Source organism: Crinia signifera, chromosome 3 (assembly GCF_055691185.1).
Source record: "Crinia signifera chromosome 3, ASM5569118v1, whole genome shotgun sequence".
Taxonomy (NCBI): domain Eukaryota; kingdom Metazoa; phylum Chordata; class Amphibia; order Anura; family Myobatrachidae; genus Crinia; species Crinia signifera.
This window is the reverse complement of record NC_139219.1, coordinates 318,690,008-318,705,746: the sequence shown is the minus strand read 5'-3', so window position 1 is coordinate 318,705,746 and position 15,739 is coordinate 318,690,008. Positions and strand designations below refer to the sequence as shown.

The 15,739-nt window shown below is 45.2% G+C and overlaps 1 protein-coding gene across 1 annotated transcript in view; it reads right to left on the bottom strand.

Moving 5' to 3' along the window:
• PKHD1 (PKHD1 ciliary IPT domain containing fibrocystin/polyductin) overlaps nucleotides 1–15,739 on the bottom strand; it is a 378,814-nt gene that overhangs the window by 277,694 nt on the left and 85,381 nt on the right. The window lies entirely within an intron of this gene.

The window sequence follows — 15,739 nt, the reverse complement described above, 5'->3', positions numbered from 1 at the left end:
TATAAGGATCTGTCAAACACCCTTTTTACTGCTAGAAGATTAACGTAATGCCAGCAATAGGCATGGAGTGGGTTAAACATCCCAGGCTGTGTGACCTTGGGAAGCATGTGACTCGGTTGCCCAATAAGGATTCAAGGAATGGTAGTGTTAGCTGGGATATAAATGCAGGTAAGGGAGGAATCTTCCTCTCTTTCCTGAAGGTTTTCCCGCCCTCCCTCCCTTGTTGGTGTGTAGTTGGGTGGGTGTTAATTGCGTTGGCTTATAGGCAGGAAAGAACGGCAGGTTAATGGAATTAGTTCTTCTTCAAGTGATGATGCTACGTATATGTTTGGTTTTCGGTGCGCTAGGCCTTAGCTTGGCTTAGGCCTTCGCTGGATCACCCGCTTGGGGACAGCGACCCCACCCGGACGGTCAAGCGGATATCACTTGTTAGGGTAGGCTTGATTACGTATGCAGATTGTGGGGTGGAGCTTAGTTAATTAGCCGTTCTTTCTGGGCCACCATCAATTAATTATTTATTAATAAATTAATCTAGCTTAAAGTGCTTTAAATAAATCAGCGAACAATTTCTGCCAAACCTAAGTCTCCGAGCCTTTACTTCAGGTATAGTTTGCAAGTTTACGAAATGCGAATGTATATACATGCTAGAGGTCACACATCAGATGATAAAATGTTTAAGGAATATACTGTAGGACATGAGGGAATGAGTTGAGATTAGAAGAAAAAAGATTTTGTTCCCTTGTTAGAAAAAATTTTTTTACGGTCAGAGCAGTCAAACTTTGGAACTCTCTTCCTGGAGAGGTGGTGTCGGCAGACACAATAAATATGTTTAAAATAAGGTTGGATAAACATTTATTGGTTAAAAACATCCATGGGTATGAATACGTAACATAATCTGTCTTTATGAAGACAGTCCATCAGCCGCAGCCGTGAGGCACGTGCCTATGGACAGACCCGCTGGGGGCAGCACGGCATCCCCCCTTCTCGCGGGGGTCCACAAAATGCGGGAGGGGGGTCCACGAATGGCGGGGGGGTCGCCGAATCGTGGGAGGGGGGGTCGTGGGGGGGTGTTTTGGCGAAATGCTGGAGAAAGGGTCGCAGGTGGGGGCGTGAAACGCAGGAGGGGGGGTAGCGGGGGGGTCCACGAAAAGCGGAGTGCTGCTGCTCCATGCACTATGGCAGCGGCTGTGGAAGTAACTGGAGCACCAGCTGCAGTGGCAGTAGTGACATCTCTAGCACTGGGAAGAAGGAGAGGACAGGACGCCTCTTCCAGACCTGGGACTGTGACTGCTGCATCAGCAGGTACGCAAGGGGGGGGGGTACACAATGTTGTGTCTATGGGTGGCCTGTTACTTAAATCCGGCCCTGGCTGCTAGCTTCTGGAGTCCACACATGAAGCGTCTTCGCCTCCCACCACCATCCTCCATCCAGTAAGTAACATGCCAGGCTCCCAACTATAGAGGGTACAGCAGGGTTGTCTTGGGCCCTCTCTGGTCCCATAACAACTGCATCCCCTGCACCCTCTATAGTTCCGCCACTGTTTGGAGCAGTTATTTATGAAAAACTGCTCCAAAAGCCCTTTATAGTGCATTCATGTTATCTAAAATAATGTGAAACGGGTGTATAACATAAAGTAATGTTAATGAATGGGCCTCTTACAGATCTTACTAGAGTTAGGGAAGGGAGAACTCAGTAATGTGTCATTATGTTACTGGCTGTGTTATTATGGATTGTATAAGGACTCGGCTGTACTGGAGCTCTCTGCTCACATCCTCCATACGTACAATAGATATTGATTGTGATTAAGACGCACTATACAAGTTTAATTGGAGAGCCATTGATTGTTGTAGGTGAAGGTCTAGGGTGTGCAATAGCTAATGCATGAAATCCATAGTAGTTGAAGATATCTGACAACATTATTCAATTATATATATATATATATATATATATATATATATATATATATATATATATATATATTGTGATACTGGGGCGCAGCGCACACATACTGTATAGTAATAGCAGAAGTCTATATAAAGATACAGTATATAAGCATTGTAGCCGTTTATGTCGGAGAACACCCCATTAGGGTCACTCAGTCGCAGATGGAGAAGCATTTGGTGAGTGGTTGGTGCTCGGGGCATGATGCTAAATTTCCGGCAACATATAGCGAGAGGTGGGGCCAGAACGATGGGGTTCACTGCAAATTGGGTGATTGGTCACCGGACCAATCACTTCCGGTGAGTCTTCATGTTACACGAGTATGGGTTATAGATCAACCAGTCTGTTTAATATTAGTTTTTAGCGCTGCTAATATTTGTATTTTTTCTTGTTGTGTCATACAGGACTGGCCATCCTGTTCCGAAGTAGCAGCTGGGTTTAAACCACTCGTATTAAGCACCCCTGGTCCAACCTCACTATTAGGGCCTTATTCTAGTTCACTCTTTCTGACAAAATCCTTCTTAGATGGACAAAACCATGTGCACTGCAGGGGGGCAGATGTAACATGTGCAGAGATATTTAGCTTTGGGTGAGTTATTTTGTTTCTGTGCAGGGTAAATACTGACTGCTTTATTTTTACACTGCAATATAGATCTCACTTTGAAGTAAAACCCCACCCAAATCTAATTCTCTCTGCACAAGTAACATCTGCCCCACCTGCAGTGCACATGGTTTTGTCCATCTAAGAAGGAATTTGTCAGAAAGAGTGAACCAAAATAACCCCCTAAGTGAGATTGGTCCACACCACATATTTCTTTTTGTTTCATGGGTATGCCTGCAAAAATGGTGGGCGCTCCCAATGAAAGAGTGGGAGTGTCCGGGAAAATGCTGACATTATTAAGCCTGCTAGGGGTAGGCGGGTAATGCCAGCGGTCGGCCGGAAGTGGCTGGTTTATTCGCAACCGCCGAATAAGTCCTGGGCTTCGAACAGCAAAGACCGGAGGAAAAGTCATTCAATGGGGAGTTAAATTTAATAATTTTTTTCTCTTGTCGGCTGGATACGAATAGGCTAATTTTGGTTCCCTAGCTTTTACAGAAGTCTGGGCACTAGCTTTCTGGGACTTGTAGTTCTGCAATAACGGCAGAATTTAATGTTGCCAAACCCAGAATATGTTCTACTATTGGTAGAAACAAATTCCTATTTTTGATTAATTAAATCTGATCTCAAAAGCACGGCCTATGACGGAATCGTTCAAACTTTTAATCCTGGGCTGAAAGACTCCTTATTGACTAAATAAATTAAATTAAAAAGAGCCCAGTAATCAGGCATTTACAGTACAAATGTTTTGAAAATTGCTATAGATTTTTTTTTATTCTATTTTGCCTGAATGCTAATAAAGTCAGTGAGAATCTCTGTCATAATTAAAGAGGGGAGCGAGGCTATAGAGAAACACATTGCATTCGCCCCCGAGCCAACGCTATACGCTGCCAGTCATTGACTGCCCCCAACCCAAAGCTCAGGCTATTTGCAGTCATGTGATCTCATCTCTTTCATTCCAAAGTAGAAAAATGAGAGCTGGATCCCCGGAGGAGACCCCCGTTCCCTACAGAAGACTTCTGTCTGCGTTACTGTTCTCTTGGGTTAATTGAATGAGATTAGTGTTTAATCCTTCCCCAATAATGTATAGTAACGCTGCAATACTGCTATGGCAAAATCCACACAAAATAATAATAATTATTATAATAGTTTAATAATCCTTTAAGTGCCGACATCTCTGTGAAAGAGGTGCAAAATATCCGCTAAAAATGGAAGCGTCGCTCAAATTAGTTATATAAATTAAAATGTGGGGGCAGTACAGGCGGAGGGGCAGAGCAGGGCTGAGGGCTGCTACAGCCTCCAACAGAACGGGCGCGTGAGTGTCTCGTGTGCGTGCCGCCTTCTGTCCCATTGCAGCGGGTGGAGATACAATCACAGGAGCAGCTCAAATGAGAGCTGCTCCAACTGTATCTACAGATGGAGCCACTGTCATGCTTGTCATTGAATCGCCAGCCCCCGCCAGCCACTGCCAGCCACCAGGCCCCGCCAGCAATCGGAAGGGGGCGCGTACGCACGGGACGCTCATGCACCCCGTTCCGACGGATGCTTCCAGACGCCATCCACCGATTCCCCACTCGCCATTGCCGGTCCCCACCGCCTACCCCGAACCTCCCCTAACCCTGCTCATCTCCCTGAAGTGGAGACAGGCAGGGTTTCCACCGCCCAGCCAAAAAGTGACTGGGACATGCGTACGTGTGAGACGCACACGCGTCCCAGTGAAATGGAGTCCCTCTTCGTCAGTGCACACCAGCGGGGACATTCTGATGAGCGTCGGCAATGAGGGGCTCCATCTGAATATATATTTATTTATTTATTTATTTACAGTGCCTTATATAGCGCAGCAGATTCCGTTACAGTGTCTGATATAGCGCAGCAGATTCCGTTACAGTGTCTGATATAGCGCAGCAGATTCCGTTACAGTGTCTTATATAGCGCAGCAGATTCCGTTACAGCACCTTATATAGCGCAGCAGATTCCGTTACAGTGTCTTATATAGCACAGCAGATTCCGTTACAGCGTCTTATATAGCGCAGCAGATTCCGTTACAGTGTCTTATATAGCGCAGGAGATTCCGTTACAGTGTCTTATATAGCGCAGCAGATTCCGTTACAGTGCCTTATATAGCGCAGCAGATTCCGTTACAGTGCCTTATATAGCGCAGCAGATTCCGTTACAGCGTCTTATATAGCGCAGCAGATTCCGTTACAGCATCTTATATAGCGCAGCAGATTCCATTACAGCGCCTTATATAGCACAGCAGATTCCGTTACAGCGTCTTATATAGCGCAGCAGATTCCGTTACAGCGTCTTATATAGCGCAGCAGATTCCGTTACAGTTTCTTATACAGCGCTGCAGATTCCGTTACAGCGTCTTATATAGCGCAGCAGATTCCGTTACAGTTTCTTATATAGCGCAGCAGATTCCGTTACAGCGTCTTATATAGCGCAGCAGATTCCGTTACAGCGTCTTATATAGCGCAGCAGATTCCGTTACAGCGTCTTATATAGCGCAGCAGATTCCGTTACAGTTTCTTATATAGCACAGCAGATTCCGTTACAGCGTCTTATATAGCGCAGCAGATTCAGTTACAGTGTCTTATATAGCGCAGCAGATTCCGTTACAGCGTCTTATATAGCGCAGCAGATTCCGTTACATTTTCTTATATAGCGCAGCAGATTCCGTTACAGTGTCTTATATAGTGCAGCAGATTCCGTTACAATGTCTTATATAGCGCAGCAGATTCCGTTACAGTGTCTTATATAGCGCAGCAGGTTCCATTACAGTGTCTTATATAGCTCAGCAGATTCCGTTACAGTGTCTTATATAGCGCAGCAGATTCCGTTACAGTGTCTTATATAGCGCAGTAGATTCCGTTGCGCTTTACAATAGTAGACAGTGATAAAACAAACTGGGTAACAACAGACAGACTTGGGTGTTAGAGGGCCCTGCTGCAAGCTTACACTCTATAGGATATAGGAGGGAAACACAAGGACAGGCATCAGTAATAGCATAGCAGTCCCACCAAGTTACAAGTCCAGAAGGGAAGCTATATAATACATAAGTGCCTTAGAGGGTTATGCGTGTAGAACTTAAATATTATAGGCTTGCCTGAAGAGGTTGAAAATGGGGGTATACTCGAGATGGGATACTCAGAGTAGGAATAGGCGCCCTGTGGGGTGTGTTGCTAAGCTGCTCCTACTTGAGGGATGTCAACCCTCTAGTGGATGTGAAAGGGGGAAAAAAAGGTGGAGCGCTAGGTGGATCAATTGGATATCACAATTTTAATAAAAATATTTTAAAAACAATATATGAATAGACAATAGCATATCATGTCAATGACAATAACGGAAAGGTGACAATGAAAGGGAAAATTTCCAGGAAAATGCAGGGGTGGGGGGGGCCAGCAGAGGCAAAGATTCTTCCTGGTCCAATTAAAAGTAGCAAGTGCTGCCTACTTGCTACTTTTAATTGGACCAGGAAGAATCTTTGCCTCTGCTGGCCCCCCCACCCCTGCATTTTCCTGGAAATTTTCGCTTTCATTGTAACCATTCCGGATTGCCCTCCAAATCCCTACCCGTTGGGGAACCTTCCACAACCACACTGTGGACTCCATCATTCGCAACATCGTGAGGACCCTTCAATTAGAAGGAATCAGATCATCCTCCAGCGAGAAACCAACCACAGTTCCCCTCCTGAAATCAGCGCAACATAGTGAGGACCCCAAAATTGGGAATTAGATCATCCTCCAGCGTTCATTTACACCATCCAGGACGGCATCCTGCTAACCATCATCTTTTAGGGCATTACTCAGCGAGTAAAAGCCCCCCATTTCCAGGGACATAACGGCAGCTACGCAGAGACTTAAGTATCGTCTTCCTTGTCCTTTTCTTTTACTGTTATTGTCATTGACATGATATGCTATTGTCTATTCATATATTGTTTTTAAAATATTTTTATTAAAATTGTGATATCCAATTGATCCACCTAGCGCTCCACCTTTTTTTCCCCCTTGCCTGAAGAGGTGAGTTTTCAGGGAACGCTTGAAAGTTTGGAGGCTAGTGGGGAGTCTTATTGTGCGTAGAAGGGCATTCCATAGGATGGGAGCAGCCCGATGAAAGTCCTGTAATATATATATATATATGCTTGACAATTTTCACACCTATTCTAACAAATTCACTTGGCACACAAAGGGTTAATAATATTTATAAAAATAATATCCATATTTATAAAAATACTACTACTAATAATAATATTATTACTACGATTACCAATAAAAACAATAATAATATGAATATTATTATGAATAGTAATGTTATTATAATATTTATAATAATAATAGTCATACTTCTAATAATAATATTATGAATTGTATTATTGAATATGAATAATATTATTAATATTATTATTATTAAAATATTCATAATAATATTTATAATATCCATATTAATAATAATAATAATAATAATAATAATAATAGTAATATTAATGTACCTACTACTACTACTACTATTACTACAACTACTACTAATAATAATAACAACAACAACATGGATAATAATAAAACCACAATTTCACATTCTACACTTCCAAACATAGCCCAAAGCCAAGCAAAAAGAAATAAATAAATGAAAAGGAAGCAATTTTACTTATCCGGAACACCTTGCCGCTTCTTTATTTATATATATATATATATATATTTTTTGGAACTTATTTATTTTTCTCTTATTTTTCTGTTTTCCGCAGTCCCTTTTCTCATTTAGTCCAACAGAGATTGTCCTCACGGAATGACCTTTTATTTCTCGCCTGCGGGGCTGTTGCCCTCATGCCAGTGACTAGATAACACACTCTATCAAAGAATTTAAAAAATCATTGGCAAGGCAGAAGGTCTGATAGGGGCATCAATCCTAACCTGACACCGACCAGGGTCAACCATTTATCTCCGTGTGTTGCCTGTGGTCACAGCGCCTGGGCCCATCTTCACTCTCTGCATCCTGTTAACAGCTTTCCAGATGAAACTGCAGTAGAAGCAGCTCCCGGAGATCCTTCTGCCCTGAGAATCCGTACTCAGGATTCAGATGGATTAATGTATCCGCTGCATCGTCATCCCTTCTCCGCTGCATATGCAGAATACAACATACAGTATTGCCTATTCTACCGCTCAGTCAGTTGCTAACGGTTGCTGAGATCCATGCAAGCGAGGTCACACACAAGGGAAGTAAGATCAGGGACGCTGTATCTGCAAAAGGCAATGGTTCGCTGGAGCAGAAAATGCAGCAAGCAAAGTGTGGGTTAATCCACAGTGGCCTAAGGATCAAATGGTTACGGTGGCATTGCCTCTTTAAATCAATGCTGTGGAACTATCGATGGATAGCTATCGATGGTTTTCACCATCTTCATCGTCCATTACTGCTGTTGGTCCAATCAGGTACAGGGGGTGGGGCATAGTGACCACACCCTCTGTCATGCTAGAAGGGGTCAGGGAAAATACAATATGGCAGCCATCAATGGCAGCGAATCAGTTGATCTCTGCCATTGGTGGCAAACCTTGGGCTATGGGGGTTATTGTGGTTCGTTGGCAAGGACCTTACGTTCGCATGGGAGCGATGTTTGGCGTATGCGCAGCCACATTTCTGCACATGTGCATACGCCGGGTGGGTGCATCCCCCTGCCAGGCTCCAGGCTGCACATAAGATTTATCTTATGTGCAGCCCGTCCGACCTCTCGACTCCAATCCAATGCGCACGGGACCGCGCATCGGGTCGGACGGGATGTCAAGAGATGAGATTTGGTCAGATTTATCAGCCCGATCCATCAGAATCGGGGAAAATCGGACCATATCTCACTAGTGTATGGGAGCCTTTAGACACAGTCCCCCTCCTAGGGGTAAATTTACTAAAATGGGAGTTGTATTGAAGATGGGATGTTGCCCATAGTAACCAATCAGATTGTTATTTATTTATGAAGCACCTTCTAGAAGATAATAGATAAAATGTAATTGGTTGCCTATAGCAACCTCCCAAACTCCCATTATAATAAGTTTACCCCTTAGAGACAGCACTGTGAGCATGATTTAACTAATGGTGTTGAGTTCCCCTGAACAAGGGGAAATCAGTGTGGCCTGTCTTCTATGACCATACCTCCCAACATTTTACAGTGGCCAGGCGATACAGAGCAGGCATTTGAGGGCGTGGCCTAGTGGGAAGGGGTGTGGCCTGTGCTTGTGGCGCTACTGCGAGGCCACGCCACGTTTTCGCAGCTGTGGGGGCATGACCAACAGCTCCGTGAGCTACTGGCTATGCCCCCAGCCCCTCTGGCAACAGGAATAGACACTGTGAGCATGCACACAGCAGCTATTCTGCCCCCCCCCCCTGCCGTGGGACACTGCCGGCCCCGGGAGGGATGCGGGAACATCCCAAAAAACTAAGACGTTCCAGCGATAAGCTGTTGGGAGCTATGCTACTACAACAGAGGCCAAATAAGCTGGCCTCACCATTATATATGGAATATTATGGTAATTGTGTAATAAGAAGTCACCCGCACATTATCACTGGACTCTCTACTCATATCCTTAATGCAATTTGCTATCTCTTCTCGGCCCAGCAACTAGCAGCTGTGTAACCAACCTCTCCCAGAATTCCCTGCAAGAGCAAGACTGACTACTGTGCAACTGCGCTGGGGACCTGCTTCATATCAGGAGCACTGGAAAATGACACAGGCAGCAATTTATTCTGCGCTTGTGACTCCCTGTCTACCAGGAAGCCGAATTATAGGAGAAAAAGCCATCCGGAATTAAAGATTTCCAGTAGCAAAAACCAGGACTCTGACAAGAAATCTGGCACACGTCACCTGCGCTGATCCCATCATTGCTCCGAGTGTTTTATCCTGGACTCACAAGGGAGAGGAACCTGGCGATATTGTGGGCATGATTCTGTGTCAGAACCCCGGGCATCACTTGCCGCAGCAACACCTGCAAATTTATGCTAATGCTGCGGTCGATGATATTCCTACTGATATGCCTACTGGCTGTGGCGTGAATCCATCAGCGGACTATTGGTTGTACCTTGGAACAAAACCATGCTGCACTGCAGGTGGGGCAGATGTTACATGTGAAGAGAGAGTTAGATTTGGGTGGGGTGTGTTCAAATTCAAACTAATATCTAAATTGCAGTGTAAGAATAAATCAGCCGGTATTTGCTCTGCACAGAAACAAAATAACTCGCCCAAATCTAATTCTCTCATCTGCCCCACCTGCAGTGCAGCATTCAAATTAGGGTGTGTAGTCCAAGGCGCCCTCCCCCATAGAACGCTCAGGTGACGCAGGGTGTCCGGTGTTTTCATTCAGTTGGGGCTAGGAAATCTAGATGTAGACCCTGAAACAGCACTGCCCTGTTTTCAGGAACACTGCCTGGTGACTACCCCACTCTGCCACAAATGGCTGCAGCAGGGGGCACTGCATGCAATGTCACAGGACCCGTTCCGCACATGCGCAGACCACCCACCACCGGAGTTACGTTCACCTTTGGATCATGGGCCTAATGGGATTTTACAAATAAGAAGGCCCACTGGGCAGCACTCGGCATGCCCGCTCCGGTGGAGCGCTGCAGACAGGGGGCCTCTCTGGGGGTAGGTCGACACATATAATATGTCGACATACATTGGGCCGACCACATTAGGTGGACACATGAAATAGGTCAACATGCCTAAGGTTGACATGGTTGGAAGTCGACACAAGCATTAGGTCAACAATGGTAAGGTCGACAGTCAAAGACATGAGTCTTTCAATTTTTTTCTGAGCTGACATGTGCCGACAGGCGGTACTTCATGGCCACCCATCTACTATGGCCCCTGGTGGGAGAATAAAATAGTGTGCTGTGCATAGCGATGGGACGAGAGCACTTAGACAGTATCCATGTCGACTGTGTCGACTGTCTGGACAAAAAAAGTGAAAAACTCATGTCAACCATTTTGAACTTGCCATTGTCGAACTAATGGTTGTGTTGACCTACCTAATATGTGTTGACCCAAACCCATCTCTCTGGAAGTTTTTGGGTGGTCCCATCAAATGTTATTCTTTGCTTTCCATGTGTATTTTAGCTTAACTTTCTTTTGAGCATCCCCGCTGACTGCGAAAACCTTTTGCTGCCAGTATTGCCATCCGTGTCCATTGCAGCTCACAGAGAGGAAGAAAGAAAGGAGTCAGGCCCATACAGGGTACAGAGGACATTGCTGGTCCTGGTATCAGTGTACACTACCTCTATATCCTTGTTCTATAAACAGGGGGTGCAAAGGGGCAGTGGAAGAACACTGTCCTGCACCCACTCCAGAGTGACTTCTATAAGGCATAAAAAGGATGTGACACTTGAAATTAGTAAAACTGAATGGACTGATCTGGGGTAAAACTTCTCTAAGAAAAAAAAAAAGATTGCAAAGAATTTTCCTGCTCTATCAGCAAGTTTTACCGCTCCCCGTCAGTGTCAGAGTCAATGACATCTCATTATATACTGAGGATGGACAAAGACAGGTACATCGCAGAGCTCCAGATGTCTCCCCTCGCTCACTCCGTACCATGACACACCGCTAATTAATTCCCGCGGGAGAGGCAATCAGTGTATTTTTTCGGTGATAAGCGAAATTGTTTTACATCCCAGACTGATACAATGTGGCAGCGCTGAGATCCTAAAGCACCACTAAAAAAGGGGTCACCTCTGTGACCCCGGAGCTGACACCGCAACACACGTGACCCAATTAAGTCATATGTCGCTAGATATCTCAGACAAACGAGATGAGCGATGAGCCGTAATGCCAATACGTTTTAAACGACTTATCATTTAAAAGCATTTCAGCAATGATTAACCACTTAACTGTTATACTATTCCTGGTGCTAGAGATTATTATTATTATTATTATTATTTAATTTTTTTTCCACCCTGTCGTCGTGGAAAATGTTCATTTTTCGTGCACGTCCTGATTTTCTATGTGTCGTTGATTTTTATTCCAAACTCTAACGTGAGTCACATTAAGGCCGCTCTTTCCTGTGCGAGTCTGCGACTGCTCCGCGGAATTCCAGCCACTTTCACACAATCTGTTAGGAAGTGACGGAGCAGATGTGGGAGATATAAACCCCCTGATTAACGGCGAGAGCCCCAGACTGAAGCGTGTGCACATACAGTGGCAGCGATACAGAATCATGTGCCTTTGTGTTCTTTGTGCGCCTCTATTGAAAATGTATTTGTGGCACTGATGCCATGTGGTAGCTGTAGTTGTGGCACTGAGGCCATGTAGAAGCTGTATTTGTGGCACTGATGCGAGGTAACAGTATTTGTGACACTGATGTGATTTGTAGCAGCTGTATTTGTGGCACTGATGCCATGTAGCAGCTGTATTTGAGGCACTGATGCCATGTAGCAGCTGTAGTTGTGGCACTGATGTCATGTAGCAGCTGTGGTCGTGGCACTGATTCTAAGTGGTGGCTGCATTTGTGGCACTGATGCCTGTAGCAGCTGTTTTTGTGTCACTGATGTCATTTAGCAGCTGTATTTGTGGCACTGATGATGTGTAGCAGCTGTAGTTATGGCACTGATGCTACTGTATGTGGCGGCTGCATTTTGGGCAGTGATGATGTGTAGCGGCTGTATTTGTGACAATGATGCCTGTAGCAGCTTTATTTGTGGCACTGAAGCCGCGCAGCAGCTGTTTTTGTGTCACTGATGCCATGTAGCAGCTGCATTTGTGGCATTGATGCCATGTGGCAGCTGTTTTTGTGTCACTGATGCCATGTAGTAGCTGTATTTGTGGCACTAATGCCTGTAGCAGCTGTATTTGTGGCACTGATATGCAGCAGCTGTAGTTGTGGCGCTGATGCCTGTAGCAGCTGTATTTGTGACACTGATTTGCAGCAGCTGTATTTGTGGCAGTGATGCCACGTAGCAGCTGTATTTGTGTCACTGATGCCATGTAGCAGCTGTATTTGTGGCACTGATATGCAGCAGCTGTATTTGTGGCACTGATGCCACGTAGCAGCTGTATTTGTGTCACTGATGCCACGTAGCAGCTGTATTTGTGTCACTGATGCCATGTAGCAGCTGTATTTGTGGCACTGATATGCAGCAGCTGTATTTGTGGCACTGATGCCACGTAGCAGCTGTATTTGTGTCACTGATGCCATGTAGCAGCTGTATTTGTGGCACTGATATGCAGCAGCTGTATTTGTGGCAGTTATATATGTAGCAGCTGTAGTTGCTGCACTGATGCCATGTAGCAGCTGTAGTTGTGGCGCCGATGTGCAGCAGCTGTATTTGTGGCAGTGATCCATGTAGCAGCTGTAGTTGTGGCGCTGATGTGCAGCAGCTGTAGTTGCTGCACTGATGCCATGTAGCAGCTGTAGTTGTGGCGCCGATGTGCCACACATTGAACCCTTTGTCCTTGTACAGTTTGGAATAAGCAGAGCCCAGTGTATACAGGAGAAGAAGAGCAGTAGATTCCGTGCAGTTGTACAGTCCAGCATATTGCTAATAATTAAACAGTTAATACAGTTGTCGAACAAGAGTGACAGAACGTATGTAACACAGGAACCACAAGAATAATGATGTACTGCTTATATTGGCACTTTAGCTGGACCGCGAGACGACTGTCCCATCTGGACTCATTTGCCCTGTAATATATTATTGACCAAACCATTGCTATTTTGTAGCATTTAAGCCTTCCTGAAAGTAGATTAATGCTTTTGGCCTGCTTAATGCAGACCTAAAATCATTATCACTCTGCAGACCTACATGACAAATGATAACGTCATCAGCAACGGGTGATATGAAATGATTAGCACCGTTTAGTGGAGCGTGTCACATGTAATAGGAATGTGCGTCTCCAGTGATGACAAATGACACCAACAAGTGTGGAAATGAGAATACAGCTGTGGTCAGGAGCATAGAGCACGCGCACTCTGGATTGCATCAGGCAGAGCTACATGCGACCAGCTGGGGTGGGGACAACCTGAGGCTCTCCTGCCAGTGTAGAACTACAGAGCCCAGCATACCGCTGGCATGCATGCTGAAACCTGCATGGAAATATTGAACTGCCTAAACCTGCTTCTTAGGAGATAGTGTCACCTAGGACCAAGAGGAGAGTTTGGCACCAGAGCCTGCTGCCTTGGGTGGTGGGAGGCATGAGGCACCCAAGGCAGCTGCCTCTTGTGGCAGCAGGAGAGTGGTCTATACTGGAAGTGGGCTGTACTATCATCAAGGACACTGGCATTCTATTACCATGTCTCTGAGGAATCACTCAACAACATTAGATCACACAATGAGGGTCATTCTGGCTGGCTCGCTGAGCAACGGGAATTCTAACACCAGCCACCACTCAACAATTCAGTGTGATCAACACTGAGATTGACCAATCGCTGATACAAGTTTCAAGGCGATTCATTAAAACACAAAAGAACAAAGGAGGCCACCCGACGCGTTTAGTCCACATGACTTCATCAGGCTGTCCACCACACAGCTTAATAGGCACTTACAGAAATGGTATCTTTAGTGGAAGGAAATATGAACATTGATCTAGCAGATGGTAAATACTCTTTTTAGGAGCCTTATATTTGGGGGTGGCTCCAGAGGAGGGGCTGCAGCACGGTTCAAAGTTCAATTAGGGGAGTAACACCAACTGCCAGCTTGAAATGGCAGTTGGTGGCAGTGGGTGTGGCTCCCCTATTTGAATTTTGAACACCTCTGGAGTCACCACTGATTGTAATAATGGGCCTGATTCAGACCTGTTTTCTCGGCTGTGTATATCCGCAGCCTAATGAGCATGTAAACACCACCCAGGCAACGACCGCTCCCCCCCCCCCACTTCCGCTCACATGCGGCCGAATGGGAGAAAAATCATTCCATGGTCACTCACCAACAAATGATTTTCCGGTACTTGTTTAGTTTCACGGCGCCCGACAAGTACCGATTCCCCCCCCCCCCCCCTTTGCTAATAGAAGTCAGTCTAGACTAGGTGCATTCGCAGCTGCCCATGTGACATGCAGTGACAGGCCTGGTTGTTTCTGCCAGTCCCCTGTTACCTCTGACTGCCAATCACTTTGCAAACAATTGTCTCTGTGTAAGTAGGGGTTGGGATCATTTGGTCTACAGCATGATGGTCGACAGTCATTAGGTCGACACCATTAGGTCGACATGGGAAAAGGTCAACATGTTTCTAGGTCGAAAGGTCATTAGTTCGACAGTGTCTAGGTCGACAGTCAAAAGGTCAACATGGACACAGTTTAAAATGCACCGCATCCCCTGGGACTGAAAATGAGTATGGGCCATAGGACAGCAATAAAGTTGACAGTCAATAGGTCGACCACTATTGGTGGACATGCCGCAGGTCGACCTATGAAAAGGTCGACATACCTTAGGTCAACATGGCCAATACGTCAACAACAGAAATATGTAGAAATGGAAACGGTTGACATGGGAAAGGTCGACATGAGTTTCCCCGCTTTCATGTCTATGTCGACATAGGTCAACAAGGACACCGTATAAGTGTACCGTGTTCCCTTGCATGGTGGCTGCGATTTGACTCTATGTCCTAAAAAATTCATAGCAGCCTTTTTTTCATGTTGACCTTTTCCATGTTGACATGTTGCTTGTGTCAACTTTTTGAGCACGTCGACTTAAGGTACAGTATGCCGACCTTTTTCATATTGACCTTTTCCATGTTGACATGTTGGTTGTGTTGAGCTTTTGGCCATTTCGACCTAAGTTATGTTGACCTTTTTTTATGTGTCAACATATGGCCTGATCAACCTATTGACGGTCGCCCCAGTCCGGCCCCTCCCCTGAAAATCAACTGCTGGATAATATACTTATGGCTCCTAGTAAATGTGCTCTTCCCATAGGACACTTTTGTCCTTGCACCAGTCCTTGTGGTATTATTTTATTTTGCATTAGAATACTTTGGTGCGTTGCGTCAAGATATTTTTCATCTGCTCCAACTGCCTATAGCGGAACACCTGCAGATTATCGTTTAGTTTTAAATATTACTTCCTGGTTTTATAAATAATACAAGAAGCCTAATGGGCCAAAATACCTCTAAAGCCATTTACGGGAGGAGGAAGGATAGCCCTCATTTGTTTTTCCTAAATGATATGTTTAACTGCAGGTTTTTTTCCTTCCAATTAACAATAAATTCAGTTATTCCACAGCAGAGAGGGCTTTCAG